This window comes from Eubalaena glacialis, chromosome 6 (genome assembly GCF_028564815.1).
Source record: "Eubalaena glacialis isolate mEubGla1 chromosome 6, mEubGla1.1.hap2.+ XY, whole genome shotgun sequence".
Lineage (NCBI taxonomy): Eukaryota > Metazoa > Chordata > Mammalia > Artiodactyla > Balaenidae > Eubalaena > Eubalaena glacialis.
In genome coordinates, this window is record NC_083721.1 from 21,953,727 (window position 1) to 21,977,248 (window position 23,522).

Consider the following 23,522-nt stretch of genomic DNA (forward strand, 5'->3'; position numbering starts at 1 on the left):
AGTCATAGACTGGCTGAATGGATACAAAAACAAGACCCATATATATGCTCTCTACAAGAGACCTACGAAGGCATACAGACTGAAAGTGAGGGCATGGAAAAAGATATTCCATGCAAATGGAAACCAAAAGAAAGCTGGAGTAGCAATTCTCATATCAGACAAAATAGACTTAAAAAAAAGACTATTACAAGAGACAAAGAAGGACACTACATAATGATCCAGGGATTAATCTAAGAAGAATATATAACAATTGTAAATGTTTATGCACCCAACATAGGAGCACCTCAATACATAAGGAAAATGCTAACAGCCATAAAAAGGGGAAATTGACAATAACACAATCATAGTAGGGTACTTTGTCAACTTTCACCAATGGACAGATCAGCCAAAATGAAAATAAATAAGGAAACACAAATTTTAAATGACACATTAGACAAGATGGACTTAATTGATATTTATAGGACATTCCATCCAAAAACAACAGAATACACTTTCTTCTCAACTGCTCATGGAACATTCTCCAAGATAGATCATATCTTGGGTCACAAATCAAGCCTTGGTAAGTTTAAGAAAGTTGAAATCATATCAAGTATCTTTTCCGACCACAATGCTACAAGACTAGATATCAATTACAGGAAAAAAAACTAAAAAATAAAAACACATGGAGGCTAAACAATACACTACTGAATAACCAAGAGATCATTGAAGAAATCAAAGAGGAAATCAAAAACAACCTAGAAACAAATGACATTGAAAACACGATGACTCAAAACCTATGGGATGCAGCAGAGACAGTTCTAAGAGGGAAGTTTATAGCAATACAATCCTACCTCAAGAAACAAGAAAAAGCCCAAATAAACAACCTAACCTTACACCTAAAGCAATTACAGAAAGAAGAAAAAAAGAAACCCCAAAGTTAGCAGAAGGAAAGAAATCATAAAGATCAAATCAGAAATAAATGAAAAAGAAATGAAGAAAACGATCACAAAGATCAGTAAAACTAAAAGCTGGTTCTTTGAGAAGATAAACAAAATGATAAACCTTTAGCCAGACTCATCAGGAAAAAAGGAGAGAAGACTCAAATCAACAGAATTAGAAATGAAAAAAGAGATGTAACAACTGACACTGCAGAAATAAAAAGGATCATGAGAGATTACTATAAGCAACTATATGACAAAAAAATGGACAACCTGGAAGAAATGGACAAATTCTTAGAAAAGCACAACATTTTGAGACTGAACCAGGAAGAAATAGAAAATATAAACAGACCAATCACAAGCACTGAATTGAAACTGTGATTAAAAATCTTCCAAAAAAAAAAAGCCCAGGACCAGGTGGCTTCACAGGTGAATTCTATCAAACATTTAGAGAAGAGCTAACACCTATCTTTCTCAAACTCTTACAAAATATAGCAGAGAGAGGAACACACTCAAACTCATTCTACAAGACCACCACCACCCCGATACAAAGATGTCACAAAAAAAGAAAACTACAGGCCAATATCACTGATGAACATAGATGTAAAAATCCTCAAGAAAATACTAGCAAACAGAATCCAACAGCACATTAAAAGGATCATACACCATGATAAAGTGGGGTTTATCCCAGGAATGCAAGGATTCTTCAATATATGCAAATCAATCAATGTGATAAACCATATTAACACACTGAAGGAGAAAAACCATACGATTATCTCAGTTGATGCAGAAAAAGCTTTTGACAAAATGCAACACTCATTTATGATAAAAACTCTTCAGAAGGTAGACATAGAGGGAAGAACCTCAACATAATAAACCCCATATATATACAAACCCACAGCCCACATCTTTCTCAATGGTGAAAAACTGAAACCACTTCCTCTAAGATCAGGAACAAGACAAGGTTGCCCACTCTCACCATTATTATTCAACACAGTTTTGGAAGTTTTAGCCACGGCAATCAGAGAAGAACAAGAAATTAAAGGAATCCAAATCAGAAAAGAAGAAGTAAAACTGTCACTGTTTGCTGATGACATGATACTATACAGAGAGAATCCTAAACATGCTACCAGAAAACTACTAGAGCTAATCAATGAATTTGGTAAAGTATCAGGGTTCAAAATTAATGCACAGAAATCTCTTACATTTCTATACACTAACGACAAAAATTCTGAAAGAGAAATTAAGGAATCACTCCCATTTACCATTGCAACAAAAAGAATAAAATACCTATGAATAAACCTACCTAAGGAGACAAAAGACCTGTATCCAGAAAACTATAAGACATTGATGAAAGAAATCAAAGATGATATAAACAGATGGAGAGACATACCATGTTCTTGGATTGGAAGAATCAACATTGTGAAACGGACTATACTACCCAAAGCAATCTACAGATTCAATGCAATCCCTATCAAACTACCAATGGCATTTTTCACATTACTAGAACAAAAAAAATCATAATTTGTATGGAAACACAAAAGACCCCGAATAGCCAAAGCAATCTTGAGAAAGAAAAACGGAGCTGGAGGAATAAGGTTCCCTGACTTCAGACTACACTGCAAAGCTACAGTAGTCAACAAAGTATGATACTGGCACAAAAACAGAAATATAGATCAATGGAACAGGATAGAAAGCCCAGAGATAAACCCACGCACATATGGTCACCTTATCTTTGATAAAGGAGGCAAGAATATACAATGGAGAAAAGACAGCCTTTCAATAGTGGTGCTGGGAAAACTGGACAGTTACATGTAAAAGAATGAAATTAGAACACTCCCTAACACCATACACAAAAATAAACTCAAAATGGGTTAAAGACCTAAATGTAAGGCCGGACTCTATAAAACTCTTAGAGGAAAACATAGGCAAAACACTCTATGACATAAATCACAGCAAGATCCTTTTTGACCCACCTCCTAGAGAAATGGAAATAACAAAAATAAACAATTGGGACCTAATGAAACTTAAAAGCTTTTGCACAGCAAAGGAAACCATAAACAAGACGAAGAGACAACCCTCAGAATGGGAGAATATATTTGTAAACAAAGCAACTGTCAAAGTATTAATCTGCTAAATATACAAGCAGCTCATGCAGCTCAATATCAAAAGAACAAACAACCCAATCCAAAAATGGGCAGAAGACCTAAATAGACATTTTTGCAAAGAAAATATACAGATTGCCAACAAACACATGGAAGGATGCTCAACATCACTAATTATTAGAGAAATGCAAATCAAAACTACAATGAGGTATCACCTCACACCAGTCAGTATGGCCATCATCAAAAAATCTACAAACAATAAATGCTGGAGAGGGTGTGGAGAAAAGGGAACCCTCTTGCACTGTTGGTGAGAATGTAAATTAATACAGCCACTATGGAGAACAGTATGGATGTTCTTTAAAATACTAAAAATAGAACTACCATATGACCTAGCAATCCCACTACTGGGCATATACTCTGAGAAAACCATAATTCAAAAAGTCATGTACCACAATGTTCATTGCAGCGTTATTTACAATAGCCAGGACATGGAAGCAATTTAAGTTTCCATTGACAGATGAATGGATAAAAAAGATGTGGCATATATATACAATGGAATATTACTCAACCATAAAAAGAAATGAAATTGAGTTTTTTGTACTGAGGTGGATGGACCTAGAGTCTGTCATACAGAGTGAAGTAAGTCAGAAAGAGAAAAACAAATACCGTATGCTAACACATATATATGGAATCTAAAAAAAAAAAAAAAAAGGTTCTGGAGAACATATGGGCAGGACAGGAATTTAGATGCATACGTAGAGAATGGACTTGAGGACAAGTGGAAGGGGAAGGGGAAGCTGGGACGAAGTGAGAGAGTGGCATGGACTTATATATACTACCAAATGTAAAATAGGTAGCTTTTGGGAAGCAGCTGCATAGCACAGGGAGATCAGCTCAGTGCTTTGTGACCACCTAGAGAGGTGGGATAGTGAGGGTGGGAGGGAGATGCAAGAGGGAGGAGATATGGGGATATATGTATGTATAGCTGATTCACTTTGTTATAAAGCAGAAACTAACACGCCGTTGTAAAGCAATTATACGCCAATAAAGATGTTAAAAAAAAACGCAAAAACCGAAATTGAGTTATTTGTAGTGAGGTGGATGGACTTACATTCTGTCATACAGAGTAAAGTAAGTCTGAAAGAGAAAAACAAATACTGTATGCTAACACATATATATGGAATCTAAAAAAAAAAAAAAAGTGGTTATGAAGGAACTAGGAGCAGGACAGGAGTAAAGACGCAGACATAGAGAATGGACTTGAGGACACGGAGAGGGGGAACGGTAAGCTGGGACAAAGTGAGAGAGTAGCATGGACATATATACACTACCAAATGTAAAATAGATAGCTAGTGGGAAGCAGCTGCATAGCACAGGGAGATCAGCTCGGTGCTTTGTGACCACCTAGAGGGGTTGGATAGGGAGGGTGGGAGGGAGACTTAAGAGGGAAGGGATACGGGGATATATGTATACATATAGCTGATTCACTTTGTTATACAGAAGGAACTAACACAACACTGTAAAGCAACTATACTCCAATAAAAATGTTAAATAATAAAAAACAAAGCAACAATGTCAGGCACAGCCACAGTTAGGGATAGAGTTTGAGTTGAGACCTGAGTGACAGTAAGTAGCCCTTCTAGGAGTTGAGAGCGGGGTTTGTAGGGAGTGGCAAGAGCAAGTACCAATACCAATACCAGGGGCAGGGATAAGCTTGGAAAGTTCAAATATACTGAAGAAAACTAATGTGGCTGGCTTATGGTAAGACGGATTAGTTGTTGGTAGAGAGAAAAAGAGATAATTATCCTGCATTACTGTGCTCTGATCTGACCCCTGCTAACTTCTCCAACCGTGTGTCCTACCATTCTCTTCCCTGCTTCTTGCATATGTCTGTCATCTCTGTTCATGTCACTCAAGCAAAAATGCTAGGCATCTTGAAATTCTCACATTCTCCCCCTCTGCTCCCAGCTCTATCAATTAGTGACTCATTTTCTCCACTGTGACCTCTGATTCTCATCTATATGAATGCTTCTCCAATTTCCATCTTGTTTCTCAAGATGGAACACGATCATTGTGAGATTTATCCCATTTGCTCATAGGGTTCCACTTAACTGAGAAGGAAGCTTTTTCATTCCTAAGGTATCTCACATTTGAAACATCAACATCTGATGAGAACTTATGAATTACTAGAAACTGTTCAAAGCACCTCACCTTTATTAAGATCTTTAATCTTCTTGATATCTCAAAGTGTTAAATGTAATTAATATACATATATCACAGATGAGGAATCTGAGGTGCAAGGATGCGAACTTATTTTCCAAAATTCATACAACGAGTGAGGGATGCAGCCAAGATTTAGAACAAGATACCTTACTCTAGGCCCCATGATTTTGATCAATACACCTTAACTCCTTTCCCTTGCTGCATGCTTCTACCTTACCCCCAAGCAAGTTTTAGCCATAAAATAAAGGAAACATAAGAAAAAAGTGTCATTTCTAATGGAGATTCTGGTTAGCTTGCTTTGCTGAGGTCAATTAAAAAGTTCAAATGTGTAATTAATCGTAATTTAGTATGCAACATATTTAGTCTATGGGATAAGAGTGATTTTGATGATTGCTTGTCCTCCTTAAGCGTGATTATCCAGCTCACCTTGCTCCACAGCAAGACCATTCTTACATCACTATATATAATATTTACCCATTCAGCACAGAGCCACACAATTTTCTTTACCAATACCAGTGATGCAAGAGCCACTACGTAGCAATTTGTCATAGGAAGTGAGCCCAACATTTTCTAGCTGCTTCAAAAAGAAACTCCCACATAGCTGAGTGTTGGCTGTATAATTCTTTTCTGAATACTACAGCCCCAGAGTTCCTAATACAAATGTAGAGATTTGGGGAGAGAGACAATGAGATTTTCTACGTCCTGCAAGTGTATTGATTAGCTCTGTTATTAAAAGCTTAGCTGTGGTGAACTTAAAATTGTTCTTTCAAGTTCAGTGGATCTTAGAGTTAGTTAAACTGTATCCTAGAATCTGAGCGTAGAACACTTGCAAACTTTAGTTTGTGTTTGTGTGTGTGTGTGTGTGTTGTGAGCTTTCCCCATATTTCATGTATTCATATACATTTTATAGTTATTGGAATAGTGTTTGCTGTATACTAATAGTAATTGCCATTTATAAGCAGAAATCTTAGTTACATAATCTAACCACAAACATTATCAGTGTTTAAATATAAAGTTAGATTTTTAAAGTTTTGTAGAAATCATAATCATTGGACTTCAATATTCAATCACTATTCATTCACTGATTTCAAGGAATAAAGGGTTTATTTTTCACTTTGGAGGACCACGAAAATCTAATAATTCATTTTATGGTGAAAACTTGGATGGCAAACTTTTTTATCAGACATATCTTTCTATTTTGCTTTTTATTATCTATCTATCTACCTATTTATCTATCATCTATCTATCCATCTATTTTGCCATCATCTTTTCATCCATACATTTAATTATGTTAGCCTACATCTTTATTAACACACTTCTCAGTATTGTAAACTTATGACATAAGCTTTTTGCCCACCTTAATGCAAATACAACCACTGGTGCTAAAGACATCATGATAGGCAATAATAACCCCTCTTCCTAGTCTCTTCCAAAGTAACTTGGTCATAGTAAGAATTTTTCTAATGTTGCCCGATGAATTAATTTCTGATATTTTTCTAATAAAATTGCAAAGGCTATCAACAGTTTAATATACCAGACAAATTAGTTCATCTAAATGAACTGGTGGAAGAAGATGAGTTTCTACAGGAGGATTTGGAAAATCTCATTTCATATTTCCTTGAGATATTTTAGATCAGTTTTTTAAGTTTTTATTCATTCATTTAACAAATATTATTGAATAATGACTTGGTGCTAGTCACTTTTGCAGTGACTGGGTATTGAGGAAAAGAAATAAAGAAACAAACAAACAAATCCAGAAGTCAATCACTATGCTGTACACCTAAAACTAATATAATATTATAATTCAACTATACTTCAATTTAAAAAATGAAAATACATGAATGAACATGCATACACACAAAAAAAATATTTAACATGTTTTGTACAGGTGCACATGTTACCATCCTTTTGTATGTGATGCCATAATGGAGGGGGCACTAGGTACAGTGGAGTCTGGAAGCACCAAGAACTGGGGGGGTTAAGCGTGGCTACATTCATGATCAGGTAGAGGAAAGCCCCTTATCCTGGTCACTCTTTAGATGCTGGCAGCTACAAAGAGAAGACAGCAAAGATCTTAGGGTGAAAGGCCAGAAAAGGAAAACAAAAGAATGTACACATGTGCTCTTCTAGAGTTTATACTCTAGTTTAATAAGAAGAGAGTTCACAAGTACTGTGTGTGTGTGTGTGTATGTGTATGTAGAGAAATAAAACATGATAGGGGAAAGTTAAAGCTGCATAGTCATAATCTTTAATATGATCAGCATGATTTTTGGGTAAAGTTGTGAAAGAAAGGAGGAAACAGAAGAGCAGTTCAAGGTATTAGATAAAAATGTTGTGTTTTTATCTTACAGTTAAGGCACAAATTGTATTCATAGTTGTGGCTTACTGTCATATTCTACAAGATAATTCATATCAATAAAAAGGATAGATTTATAGGAACTGTCATATAATCAGTTGATAAGAAAATTAATTGTTTGGTTACCATCATAATTTTAGAGAGGATAAAAAGATCTTTCACTTTCCCACAAGCTCTTCCTTTTTAATCTGATTTTATGTCCGAGGCAAAGCGGTACATTGATTTCCCCAAGCAAATTGCTTATACAGAGCTATGATGACAACTCTTCTGTCAGTCCTTAGATCAATGATATCTAATAGTTATCATTGTGTCTGTGTCTTTTTGACCTATTTGTTTACAAGCTATAGAAACAGATCAGGTTATCTTTAGCCAAATAAAGTAATTTATGGGAAAAATATGGGATAGCCCATAGAATCAAAGCAAAGGCTCTAGTTAGCAATTCTTGAGCAGGTCTGAAACAGGAGAAACCCTGTAGTTTATTATAAATCAATGGACAGTCTCCCTAGAAAACAAAGATAGGAGGATTTACCTAAATGAATGCCTCAACACACTTGTATTTTTTATAGGAACTGTAAAAACAGTGGAGTCCTGTCTCATTCTTCTTCCAGTTAAGCCCCTGCACCCTAACACCTCATTAGCTCAAAGGTTGTGAAAATTAAAAACAATGAAAGATAGTTTTGAGATTAAAGCTGGAATTAAGCTGCATCTTTTTACTTTTATACATATTATACATTATGAAGAAGCCGTCGGTGGTGGATTATGATGAGGAGAATCAGTGAAATGTAATGTTTTCAATGTTTTATTTATCTTTATGTCCTCCTTCTACTATGTTCTTTACTCAATGGTAAATATCTTGCAGTTAACTCATTCTTTCAAAACAACTAATCAAAAATACATATGATCTCGTTCTCATCTCTCTTCCCTCATTCTACTCATCACATTTACTAAACAAGGTCTATAGTACTATTTTAGATCCTAATGGGCAAACCTAAATTCTTAAGCACAATGTCAAGAACTGGGTCTCTGTCAACAGAATTTCAATATTTATTCACTTGCAAATATTTATGGTATGTAGTTGAATATGCTGAAGTGTATTTGTGTGTGCTTGATGCATATCATTCTCTCATTTTAGTATCAATACTTTAACAATTCCTATTTACTAATATTTTTAATCACATCATTCAAAGTTTACAGTACAATACTGTAACTAAATTATAACTTCCCTAACTTTTTTTTTGGATTATAGCACCCTAATCTCCCAATCTCTTAATAATCCATCACATCAGCATACACTAGAACAGTCTTGCCTAGTCTGTGTCTTTGATGTGATTGGTCACCACAACCTCAGTATGCCATCATTTCTAGGTTTTCTTGTTGACCAAATCTGATGTTGGTTCTTCTGTTTATTGGAAAAGGGAATAATTTAATCAAAGCAGATTTAAAGAGAAAGAGCTAGAACAAAATCAAGAACTAGATAAAGAATGAGAAAAAGGCAGGAGAGAGAGAATGATTAGAGATAATGAAACATTTCCCTTATTTAAAGTAGCAATAGAATGAGGATGATTAGAGATATTTCTATTAGGAATCAGATCTCTTTCTTGCAGACATCAGAACTGTCTGGCAAATTGACCATGAATTCCAGAACTAATAAAACTAAGAATTTTATCAGTCTCCAAATTATTTGTTTTATATGACAAGTTATTTTCCATCATATTTGTTTCTTTTGGTTTTTCTTCAGTTTGCAGATATTTTTGACCCACTTCATTTAACATTTTACTGCTCAACATTTTATCATTTGATATTATTTAATATAGTTTAATATTTAGAAACATGATCTATCCATTCAAAATTATTAATTATTTTTATATATGCATTTATTTCTAGATACCCCAGTTCTCTGCCTTTTCATTCACTTTTTAGTTTTTCCTCTCAAATTCTTTACTTCTCTTTTCACCTTCTCCTTCTCCCTTTCCCTCTTCCTTCCTCTCCTTCTCTCATGTTCTCTGTCTCTGTCTCTCTCACTTATTATTTTAAAGAAGCTCTGATGTGGGCAAGAGAGAGACATCTTTCCAATTTATTCCTCAGCCGATGATGAAATATGCCTACAGGTGATACTAGGTTGTTGCAGCAAAATAATCTGGAGAGAAGATGAAGAATCACATTTCCTGCTGTCACTGTTTATGATGATGGCCTTGTCAAAGTAGTTTACTGGAGCTGATGTCTAAGACAAACTATACACATGCAAAGCCATCTTTACTTTAACATCATAGTGCAGGGGAGGGAAGACGTCAATCTTCAGGTTTGCTTTGGAAAAAAATTTTTTTTCAAGTTCCACCCACTCCTCTATGATTAATGGTTAAGAAGGTAAATCTACTCTTCCATTTAAAAGTAAGTGCCTCAGGGTCAAAATTTAATTTCTCCCACTGGACTTTTTATAGGTACAAAATGGTCAAATGCTTTCTTGCTGAAAATAAATTGTGTGTGTCACGAAGAGCCTGATTTTTTCAGTATATGTAGAGCTGTACTTTCTACAGTTTTGTTTGTTTTAGTGAAATGAGGTTGCTGCATGAGAAGGTTATGTGGACTGTCACATGTGACCAGGATGTTGGACTCAATGACTCACTGGTTAAACATAGGATTATGTTTATTTACCAAAATTGCTATAAATTTGTGCAAGATATGGTGGCCTATAGGTAGTAGACATGAAATAGTAAAATTAACAATTCCCCTGGAGAGCAGAATTTTGAGACTACAGAAACCCAGATATTTTTCTAAGAGGAAAAAAAATTGCTACTGTACCTCTTCCTAGACTTATCAGTAACTTTCATTTTTTAAATTTATTTTTTGAAAATCCAGTGTACTGTATCAAAACATTTAATCACACTGTAACTTAAGGATAGCAATCAAATTATATAGATGATGTAAATACTCATAAGATCTTACTTTACTCCGTCCCTTTCCTGAGCCCTACTATCCTGATTAGATTGTCTACGTGTCGCTGCTACTTAGATTCCAGGAACTAGGTGCCTTGTTCCTGTCTTTTCCAAGCCTAAGAAAACAGGATTTTTAAGTGTTGAAGGGTAGAATGGTATCCCAGGAAGGAGTGCACCCCTCCCCAACAAGTGCCTTGGAAATAACATTTTGGTAAAATATATATGTCCTTCTGAAGAAAAGGTGGAGGAAAAACTCCAGAACTTGGTGTCACCAGGTACATTAATATTCTTCCTTCAAGATCTCACCTTCTCCACATCAGACTTGTTGCACTTTAAGATTTTATTCTTATGTATAAGCAACAAGATCGACACCATTACAGGTGACTCCAAGTACAGGGAAAACTCAAAGAGCAATGAGTATTAGGGACCCGGGTATTCAGCCAGGTGGGACCAGCTACACAATCTGGAGGAAGTGAATCCTCATGGGATAGCTTACTGGAAACAAAAATATCTTTCTCACATGCAACTATTATAAAAGTACCTTCCCCTCATACCCGAATAAATACTGAATTCCATCTCCTTCCTCTCATTCACCTGGGACTTAATGTTCTCTTCTGATCAAAACTCCTCTCTGGCAAATATTTGATACATATTTATTGTTACTATTTTAGATCAGCATCATAGTTCTTAGGGTCTATTATAATTAGTTACTGTTTTTACAAAAATCAAGTGATTATTTGTTCAAATAACTGAGTATGCATAGAAAATGATCTTCAAAATAAAAGAACAGAAAAAGCCATCTCAAACATAATTCTAAATCTCCCTGAGTTTGGGACAATGGTTTTGTCTATTTTTAATATGTATAAATCATGGGAAATCTCCCTGAAAAATTCAAAAGCCTTTTATTAACATCAAATATCTTTAAGAGAAAATATTTGGAGGATTTGGTGTAAGTGAATCACAAACATGTGGATTAAATTTTCCACAAATTAATGCAAAATTTAAAAATTAAGTGGGAAATGTTTCAAAGAAATGTGCTTTGAGATTTATTAACTAAAATTATGGTATAATTAGTGACATCTTTTAGAGGACACCAACACAGTAAGTTGGTTTGTTTCTAATTCTACAGACATCGGTACACATTTTGGAATCAGACACACCCTCCCATGTACTAACTACGTAACTTTGAAGAAGTTCTTTTACTTCCCTGAGCTTCAATATCTTCATATGTACAATGGACTTGGTAATACTTAACTCATAGTGCTGTTGTGCAGATTCAGTAAAAGTGGTTAATTTACGCACAGCACTTGAGAGATATGTATATCTGTACTCGTGAATGTATGTTTGAATGTGTGTAAATGTGTATATATGTGCTTTACATGTGTGAGGGTGTATGAGTATGCATGTGGTTGTTAGTGCGTAGTGTTTATAAATGCGTGTGCAAGTATGTGTGCATATGTGAGTGTGTATGTGTGCACAAGACTCTTTGCGGGTGATTGTGCATGTGCATGCTCGTGCAAATGTGTGACAAGGTGCATATGAGTGTGTGAGTATGCACGTGCATGTGTATTTACATACCCATGTGCTGGGTGCCTTTTTTCACCATAAAAATAATAGGTTGTGAATTATAAATCAATTTGATAGAATGTGCAATATATTAACCTGGCATCTCTATTGGAGTTTTTTTTTTAACTTTGCTGACTTAAATTTTTTTGGTAAGAACACTTAGCATGAGATCTACATTCTTAATAAAGTTTAAGGATATGATACAGTATTGTTGACTTTAGATACAAAGTGGTAGTGTAGCTCTCCAGAGCTTATTCATCTTGCTTAATTGAAACTTTATGTCAATTAATTAGTAGCTCCAATTCCTCCCTCTCCCCATCCCCTGGAAGCCACAATTCCACTCTTTGATTTTATTAATCCGACTGTTTTCGATACCTCATATGTGTGGAATCACGTAGTATTTGTTTTTCTTTGACTGGTTTACTTTCTAAACTCTTTTCCTGACTCCACCTTCATTCTTATCCAGTCAGCTCCCACACTATCATCAAAGCTAGCTTTTTAACAAAATTTACCACTTGCCATAATCTTATTAAACATGGAAAGGAGTTTAGGATTTTGGGGGGAAGGAAATTTGAATTAATATATACTTCTCAAGGGCCATATTTATTTTGTTAAATGTTCATTGTCCAATTTTTAACACAGTTCCTGGCATAAGTGGGGTGTGCAAAAGTATCTGTTGAATTGAATAATTAATTAAGAAAAGATATCTCCTTGAAGACACAGCTTATCACTTATAATTTCCTACTAACAAAAAGAGAAAACAGTGCTTGGTATATTGTAAGTTTTCAAAATATTATTTGAATTAACAACTGTGAAAACATTGGAGATTCACTCTAAAGTGTAAAATAACTGTAATATTTTAAATGTGTCTCTGCTTTAAGGGCAACTCTTATTTTTAGAACATCAAATCTTTAATATCTAGAATAGAGTTTAGTGATATAAAACAATAACATAAAAATGAATTTGAAAATGAGAGACACATAGTGATGAACACTGTTGACTAATGCTTTAATTTGTACAGAACCTTAGTTGAATTCTAGGAAAATTGTAATAATTTAATTTCCCTCGAATGGGGCTGTTTCAGAATTGTGAATGTTAAACCTCTCTGTGAAAGATGAGGTGGATTCTGGAAAGATGCTTTATTTTTCCAAAATAAAAAGAGATGCTTTTTTTTTTTTAGTGAGATAACTAGCAGAAAGGACTGTCCTTTGCCTTTGTTGAGATTTGTCATAATAGGTTGAGCTAATCAGAATTGCTGCAGCCATTTTGCTGTCTGTATTACAGTGAAATCAAATCTAAGAATAGCACAATTAAGATATTTAAAGGGGACTTCCCTTGTGGTCTAGTAGTTAAGACTCTGTGCTTCCACTGTAGGGGCATGGGTTCAATCTCTGGTGGGGGAACTAAAGATCCTCTGTAGGGCAGGCAAGAAAAGAAAAAAAAAAGATACTTAAAGAACCTACATCCTTGAAAATATTGTTAAATTGATGACTAAACCAACCTGGAAGTTACCTCAACCTTGGACTTCTTGAGGAAAACAGTACATTTTCCTTATTTCTGAAAATAATTGAATCTGATATTTGTCATTTACAGTCCACAGAATCCTAAGAGATTGACAGGTATTTGCGTTATTTTTGTGGTGACATTTTTTATTTTTCTTACTTATTGTTATTCTAATTCAGTACCAAGAATAGTTGTTTCCTAACACAAATGCATGCAATGAAATACAATTAAAAATAAGGCTAAGTAAGAGTGAGGAGAAATAAAGGTATTATTTACACATTGAGCACAAAGTAAAGTGAGTTCACTGAAGGGAACATCACCATCTTTCTTGTAGCTGACAGAGGTATGTCGTAAATCTGGTTCTGAGATTCCTATCAGTTAAAGTGAAGAGGAAAACCCTATCAGTTCAAACTTTGTATTCCATGAGATAAAGAGAAACTAGTTGTACAGAAGAGGAGGATCTGAGTCTTTTTGGTTTTGTTTGTTTTGTTTTGGGCATGGCATATGAATGTAAGACTTCATAAAGAGAACACTTGAAGATGAAGTGCCCTCTGCCTATAGATCGTATCACTTTCCACTCAACATGAGAAAGTAGCTCTAGAGTGAAAAGTGAGAGACCAACAATGTAATTCCATGCTTATCTGTCTGTGATAGAAATCTGTGTTCAAAGTGATGGGAAAAAAAAAAAACAAACCTCAAACTGCTTTAAACAACAAAAAATGTTTGGTACATTTTGCTAACCCAATAGTTTTAAGGCAAAAGATAAAGTTTGACTTAGTCTCTTTACCAATATCACCAAAGAAGACCCAGCTTCTGTCTCTAGCCTTCTTTTTTATTTCTCACAGGCCCAGTCCTCTGGGTCCCCATGAGATCCCCTCACGCAGCATCAGGTGTTCTCGGGATCACACAGAAAGACCAACTTGCTTACATCGTTGCCCTATTGAGGGAGAGAGTACTGCTCTGTCCGCAGCTAAGCTGAAGTCCTGAACCTGGTTTTCAGTGGTTCAAAATTTGACTCTTTCCTGAACCACAGGGTTTATGATTAAACTGAGTTAAGCCGGTTACTAAGTCTATATAGAGGTAAGGTCTCTCCTACCAAATTGTGGAGAGTTTTCCAAAACGTCACAGTAAATACGCAAGAATGCCAGATAGTATAAACAACAGAAGTCCAAAACAGTCTATGCTTATTTACTTAGATGTATATATACGTTTTCTCCTTGATTCAGAAAGCTGCCTAGACAGGATCCAAACAAAAATAGTATGCAAATAAATCAGGTTGAAGGGAAACAAAAGGCATAGAAAAAAAATAGGTGAAGTACTTTCACACATTAAGGTCTCATAAGCTGTGTTGTTGTTGCTGTTTTAAGTTTACTTATTATTTATTTATTTATTTACTTTGGCTGCACTGGGTCTTAGTTGCAGCATGCAGGATCTTTAGTTGCATCATGCGGGTTTCTTAGTTGTGGCATGCAGACTCTTAGATGCAGCATGTGAACTCTTAGCTGTGGCATGCATGTGGGATCTAGTGCCCCGACCAGGGATCAAACCCGTGCCCCTTGCATTAGGAGCACAGAGTCTTACCCACTGGACCACAAGGGAAGTCCCTATGTTGTTTTTTTTAACAAGATAAAGTGAATATTTAATGGATTAATTACTTATAGCTCTACTTTTATTTTTAATTCCTCTAAATTAGGAATTTAATTAGAACAATCAATCATAATAATGATTTAATTATGCACTTCCATTCATAGCATAAACCCTAACATAAAAACATGTATAATAATAAGAGACCTTCAAGATGTCGGAGGAGTAGGATATGGAGATCGCCTTCCTCCCCACAAATACATCAGAAATACATCTACATGTGGAACAACTCCTACAGAACACCTACTGAACGCTGGCAGAAGACCTCAGACCTCCCAAAAGGCAAAAAACTCCCCCACGTACCTGGGTAGGGCAAAAGAAAAAACAGAGACAAAAGAATAGGGACGGGACCTGCACCAGTGGGAGGGAGCTGTGAAGGAGGAAAGGTTTCCACACACTAGGAAGGCCCTTCGCGGGCAGAGACTGTGGGTGGCAGAGGGGGGAAGCTTTGGAGCCACGGAGGAGAGTGCAGCCACAGTGGTGCAGAGGGCAAAGCGGAGAGATTCCCGCACAGAGGATCGGTGCCAACCAGCACTCACCAGCCCGAGAGGCTTGTCTGCTCACCCGCCGGGACGGGCCGGGTGGGGGCTGGGAGCTGAGGCTCGGGCTTCGGAGGTCGGATCCCAGGGAGAGGACTGGGGTTGGCGGCGTGAACACAGCCTGAAGGGGGCTAGTGTGCCACAGCTAGCTGGGAGGGAGTCCGGGAAAAAGTCTGGAGCTGCCGAAGAGGCAAGAGACTTTTTCTTGCCTCTTTGTTTCGCGGTGCGCGAGGAGAGGGGATTCAGAGCGCCGCCTAAACGAGCTACAGAGACGGGCGCGAGCCGCAGCGATCAGCGCGGACCCCAGAGACGGGCATGAGATGCTAAGGCTGCTGCTGCCGCCACCAAGAAGCCTGTGTGCAAGCACAGGTCACTCTCCACACCGCCCCTCCCGGGAGCCTGTGCAGCCCGCCACTGCCAGGGTCCCGTGATCCAGGGACAACTTCCTCGGGAGAGCGCACGGCGCGCCTCAGGCTGCTGCAACGTCACGCCGGCCTCTGCCGCCGCAGGCTCGCCCCGCATTCCATAACCCTCTCTCCCCCCGGCCTGAGTGAGCCAGAGCCCCCGAATCAGCTGCTCCTTTAACCCCGTCCTGTCTGAGCAGGAACGGACGCCCTCAGGTGACCTACAAGCAGAGGCTGGGCTAAATCTAAAGCTGAACCCCAGGAGCTGTGGGAACAAAGAAGAGGAAGGAAAATTTCTCCCACCAGCCTCAGGAGCAGAGGATTAAATTTCCCCAATCAGCTAGATGTATCCTGCATCTGTGGAATACTTGAATAGACAACGAATCATCCCAAAATTGAGGCAGTGGATTTGGGAGCAAAGATATATATATTTTTTCCTTTTTCTCTTTTTGTGAGTGTATATGTGTATGCTTCTTTGTGTGATTTTGTCTGTATACCTTTCCTTTTACCATTTGTCCTGGGTTCTGTCTGTCCAATTTTTGTATTTTTGTTTAATACAGTTTTTAGCGCTTCTTATCATTGGTGGATTTGTTTTTTGGTTTGGTTGCTCTCTTCTTTCATTTTTTTTTTTTTTAATAATCATTTTTAATTTTTTATTTTAATTATTTTATTTTATTTTATTTATTTTTCTGTCTGTTTTTCTTTTTTTCCCCCTCTTCTTCTGAGCCATGTGGCTGACAGGGTCTTGGTGCTCTGGCTGGGTGTCAGGCCACTGCCTCTGAGGTGGGAGAGCTGAGATCAGAACATCAGTCCACCAGAGACCTCCCAGCTCCACGTAATATCAAACGGCGAAAGCTCTCCCAGAGATCTCCATCTCAAGGCTAAGACCCAGCTCTACTCAATGACCAGCAAGATACAGTGCTGGACACCCTATGCCAAACAACTAGCAAGACAGGAACACAACCCGACCCAGTAGAAGAGAGGCTGCCTAAAATCATAATAAGGTCACAGACACCCCAAAACACACCACCTGACACGGTCCTGCCCACCAGAAAGACAAGATCCAGCCTCATCCACCAGAACACAGGCACTAGTCCCCTCCACCAGGAAGCCTACACAACCCACTGAACCAACCTTAGCTACTGGGGGCAAAGACCAAAAACAACGGAAACTACGAACCTGCAGCCTGCAAAAAGGAGACCCCAAATACAGTGAGTTAAGCAAAATGAGAAGACAGAGAAACACACAGAAGATAAAGGAGCAAGGTAAAAACCCACCAGACCAAACAAAAGAAGATGAAATAGGCAGACTACCTGAAAAAAATTCAGATTAATGATAGTAAAGGTGACCTAAAATCTTGGAAATAGAATGGAGAAAATACAGGAAACATTTAACAAGGACCTATAAGAACTAAAGAGCAGACAAAGAATGATGAACAACATCATAAATGAAATTTAAAATTCTCTAGAAGGAATCAATAGCACAATAACTGAGGCAGAAGAACGTATAAGAGACCTGGAAGATAAAATAGTGGAAATAACTGCTGTAAATCAGAATAAAGAAAAAAGAATGAAAAGAATTGAGGACAGTCTCAGAGACCTCTGGGACAATATTAAATGCACCAACAATCAAATTATAGGGGTCCCAGAAGAAGAAGAGGAAAAGAAAGGGACTGAGAAAATATTTGAAGAGATTGTAGTTGAAAACTTCCCTAATATGGGAAAGGAAATAGTTAATCAAGTCCAGGGACTGCAGAGAGTCCCATACAGGAGAAATATATGGAGAAACACACCAAGACACATATTAATCAAACCATCAAAAATTAAATACAAAGAAAAAATATTAAAAGCAGCAAGGGAAAAACAACAAATAACATACAAGTGAATCCCCATAAGGATAACAGCTGATCTTTCAGCAGAAACTTTGCAAACCACAAGAGAGTGGCAGGACATATTTAAAGTGATGAAAGGGAAAAACCTACAACCAAGGTTACTCTACCCAGCAAGGATCTCATTCAGATTCAACAGAGAAATTAAAAACTTTACAGACAAACAAAAGCTAAGAGAATTCAGCACCACCAAACCAGCTTTACAACGAATGCTAAACTAACTTCTCTAGGCAGGAAACACAAGAGAAGGAAAAGACCTACAATAACAAACCTAAAACAATTAAGAAAATGGTAATAGGAACATACATGTCGATAATTACCTTAAATGTAAATGCATTAAATGCTCCAACCAAAACACATAGACTGGCTGAATGGATACAAAAACAAGACCCGTATATATGTTGTCTACAAGAGACCCACTTCAGACCTAGGAACACATACAGACTGAAAGTGAGGGGATGGAAAAAGATATTCCATGCAAATGGAAACCAAAAGAAAGCTGGAGTAGCAATTCTCATATCAGACAAAATAGACTTTAAAATAAAGACTATTACAAGAGACAAAGAAGGACGCTACATAATGATCAAGGGATCAATCCCAGAAGAAGATATAACAATTGTAAATATATATGCACTCAACATAGGAGCATCTCAATACATAAGGGAAATGCTAACAGCCATAAAAGGGGAAATTGACAGTAACACAATCAGAGTAGGGAACTTTAACACCTCACTTTCACCAATGAACAGATCATCCAAAATGAAAATAAATAAGGAAACACAAGCTTTAAATGATACATTAAACAAGATGGATTTAATTGATATTTATAGGACATTCCATCCAAAAACAACAGAATACACTTTCTTCTCAAGTCCTCATGGAACATTCTCCAAGATAGATCATGTCTTGGGTCACAAATCAAGCCTTGGTTAATTTAAGAAAATTGAAATCGTATCAAGTATCTTTTCAGACCACAACGCTATGAGACTAGATATCAATTATAGGAAAGAATCTGTAAAAAATACAAACACATGGAGGCTAAACAATACACTACTCAATAACCAAGAGATCACTGAAGAAATTAAAAAGGAAATCAAAAAATACCTAGAAACAAATGACAATGAAATCACGATGACCCAATAACTATGGGATACAGCAAAAGCAGTTCTAAGAGGAAAGATTATAGCAATACAATCCTACCTCAAGAAACAAGGAAATCTCAAATAAACAAGCTAACTTTACACCTAAAGCAGCTAAAGAAAGAAGAGCAAAAAACCCCCAAAGTTAGCAGAAGGAAAGAAATCATAAAGATCAGATCAGAAATAAATGAAAAACAAATGAAGGAAACAGTACCAATGATCAATAAAGCTAAAAGCTGGTTCTTTGAGAAGATAAACAAAATTGATACACCATTAGCCAGACTCATCAAGAAAAAAAGGGAGAAGACTCAAATCAATAGAATTAGAAATGAAAAAGGAGAAGTAACAACTGACACTGAAGAAATACAAAGGATCATGAGAGATTACTACAAGCAACTATATGACAATAAAATGGACAACTGGAAGAAATGCACAAATTCTTAGAAAAGCACAACCTTCCGAGACTGAACCAGGAAGAAATAGAAAATATAAACAGACCAATCACAAGCACTGAAATAGAGACTGTGATTAAAAATCTTCCAACAAACAAAAGCCCAGGACGAGATGGCTTCACAGGCGAATTCTACCAAACATTCTACGATACATTTAGAGAAGAGCTAACACCTATCCTTCTCAAACTCTTCCAAAATATAGCAGAGGGAGGAACACTCCCAAACTCATTCTACGAAGCCACCATCACCCTGATACCAAAACCAGAAAAAGATGTCACAAAGAAAGAAAACTACAGGTCAATATAACTCATGAACATGGATGCAAAAATCCTCAACCAAATACTAGCAAACAGAATCCAACAGCACATTAAAAGGATCATACACCATGATCGAGTGGGGTTTAATCCCAGGAATGCAATGATTCTTCAATATACGCAAATCAATCAATGTGATACACCATATTAACAAATTGAAGGAGAAAAACCATATGATCATCTCAATAGATGCCAAAAAAGCTTTCAACAAATTCAATACCCATTTATGATAAAAACCCTCTGGAAAGTAGGCATAGAGGGTACTTACCTCAACATAATAAAGGCCATATATGACAAACCCACAGCCAACATCATTCTCAATCATGAAAAACTGAAACCATTTCCACTAAGATCAGGAACAAGACAAGGTTTCCCACTCTCACCACTATTATTCAACATACTTTTGGAAGTTAGCCACAGAAATTAGAGAAGAAAAAGAAATAAAAGGAATCCAAATCAGAAAAGAAGAAGTAAAGCTGTCACTGTTTGCAGATGACATGATACTATACATAGAGAATCCTAAAGATGCTATCAGAAAACTGCTAGAGCTAATCAATGAATTTGGTAAAGTAGCGGGATACAAAATTAATGCACAGAAATCTCTTACATTCCTATACACTAATGATGAAAATCTGAAAGAGAAATTAAGGAAACAGTCCCATTTACCATTGCAACAAGAAAAATAAAATACCTAGGAATAAACCTGCCTAAGGAGACAAAAACCTGTATGCAGAAAATTATGACACTGATGAAAGAAATTAAAGATGATACAAACAGATGGAGAGATATACCATGTTCTTTAATTGGAAGAATCAACATTGTGAAAATGACTATATTACCCAAAGCAATCTACAGATTCAATGCAATCCCTATCAAACTACCAATGGCATTTTTCACATTACTAGAACAAAAAATTTCACAATTTGTATGGAAACACAGAAGACCCCGAATAGCCAAAGCAATCTTGAGAAAGAAAAACGGAGCTGGAGGAATCAGGCTTCCAGACTTCAGATTATACTACAAAGCTACAGTAACCAAAACAGTGTGGTACTGGCACAAGAAACAGAAATATAGATCAATGGAACAGGATAGAAAACCCAGAGATAAACCCATGCACATATGGTCACCTTGTCTTTGATAAAGGAGGCAAGAATATACAATGGAGGAAAGAAATCCTCTTCAATAGGTGGTGCTGGGAAAACTGGACAGCTACATGTAAAAGAATGAAATTAGAACACTCCTTAACGCCATACACAAAAATAAACTCAAAATGGGTTAAAGACCTAAATGTAAGGCCAGACACTATAAAAGTCTTAGAGGAAAACATAGGCAGAACACTCTATGACATAAATCACAGCAAGATCCTTTTTGACCCACCTCCTAGAGAAATAGAAATAAAAACAAAAATAAACAAATGGGACCTAATGAAACTTAAAAGCTTTTGCACAGAAAAGTAAACTATAAAAAAGACAAAAAGATAACCTTCAGAATGGGAGAAAATATTTGCAAATGAAGTAACTGACCAAGATTAATCTCCAGAATTTACGAGCAGCTCATGCAGGTTAATATCCAAAAAACAACCCAATCCAAAAACGGGCAGAAGATCTAAACAGACATTTCTCCAAAGAATATATACAGATAGCCAACAAACACAAGAAAGAATGCTCAACATCACTATTCATTAGAGAAATGCAAATCAAAACTACAATGAGGTATCACCTCACACCAGTCAGTATGGTCATCATCAAAAAATCTACAGACAATAAATGCTGGAGAGGGTGTGGAGAAAAGGAACTCTCTTGCACTGTTGGTGGGAATGTAAATTGATGCAGCCACTATGGAGAACAGTATGGATGTTCTTTAAAAACTAAAAATAGAACTACCATATGACACAGCAATCCCACTACTGGGCATATACCCTGAGAAAACCATAATTCAAAAAGAGTCATGTACCACAATAATCACTGCAGCTCTATTTACAATAGCCAGGACATGGAAGCAACCTAAGTGTCCATCAACAGATGAATGGATAAAGAAGGTGTGGAACATATATACAATGGAATATTACTTAGCCATAAAAAGAAATGAAACTGATTTATTTCTAATGAGTTAGATGGACCTAGAGTCTGTCATACAGAGTGAAGTAAGTCAGAAAGAGAAAAACAAATACCATATGCTAACACATATAATATGGAATCTAAAAATATATATATACATATATATATATGGTTATGAAGAACCTAAGAGCGGGACAGGAATTTAAAAGCATACATAGAGAATAGACTTGAGGACATGGGGAGGGGGAAGGGTAAGCTGGGACAAAGTGAGAGAGTGGCATGGACATATATACACTACCAAATGTAAAATAGCTAGCTAGTGGGAAACAGCCGCATAGCACAGGGTCATCAGCTCGGTGCTTTGTACCACCTAGAAGAGTGGGATAGGGAGGGTGGGAGGGAGATTCAAGCGGGAGGAAATATGGGGATATAAGTATTGTATAGCTGATTCACTTTGTTGTAAAGCAGAAACTAACACACCTTTATAAAACAATTATACTCCAATAATGGTGTTTAAAAACAATATATAATAAAAATTTGCCCCTATTTTATCCGTAAGATACGACTACAGTTAAGAAAGGATAAAGCAATTACTAAAAGAATTACTTTGCTTTTGCCTCTTCTATATGCTACATTAAGTCGTGTATGAGAGTGGATGTCTCTGATCATATTGTCATAAAAACATATCGAATTTATTAAATGGTGTAGCAAATTGACACCTGTAGACCGTGTCATAGTATTTTTTTCATTATCTTCAGAAAAAGTTTAAGGTAATACTGTATAATTTAATTGAATATTTCCTTTCATTAAACTTTGTGTGGCAAATTTTGAAAGCTCAACAGAGTAACAGGTGTACTTTAAAAAAACATGGTTAGTGACAATGAATGTTTGATTGTACTTATAACTCAGAGTGATAGTTGCCTGAATAAGGTTTGACCCAATTTCAAGTCATCTGAATCTGGGTAGCCTTAACTTTTTTAAGATTATTTACATTATCTTTGAAAGAACCAAGCAAAGTTCCCAGTATTCTTTCCTAGTACATTTTTTCAAGCTATTTGATACAGGAGATAGATTTATCAAATTGTATAAAAGAGCATCACCACAGTTAAATCATGCCGAATTCTAATTCCAATCATGGATGGGAAGCTGGGTTTTTTACTTCAACTTGTTACAGGAAGCAGTATTACAAACTTGGAAGAATTATAAAGACTAATAAATTGTATATGCATTTGTTCTCAAATTCTATCGTTTTCTCTTTGATAGAAACTGAGTTTAAAAAATTCTGTGCTATTGTTCACTATAAACCTGCTAAACTATGTACAATTGATGGATCAAGGAAGCTATAAAATACATTAAATTTACAATCAGCAAAAACTCAGAGATCTAGTAAAATTACCAATCTGATACAAATTCATAGAAAATTTCCTAAACTTGAGAACTTATTAAAATAGCTCAAGGCTTTAATATAAATCTCAAAAGATA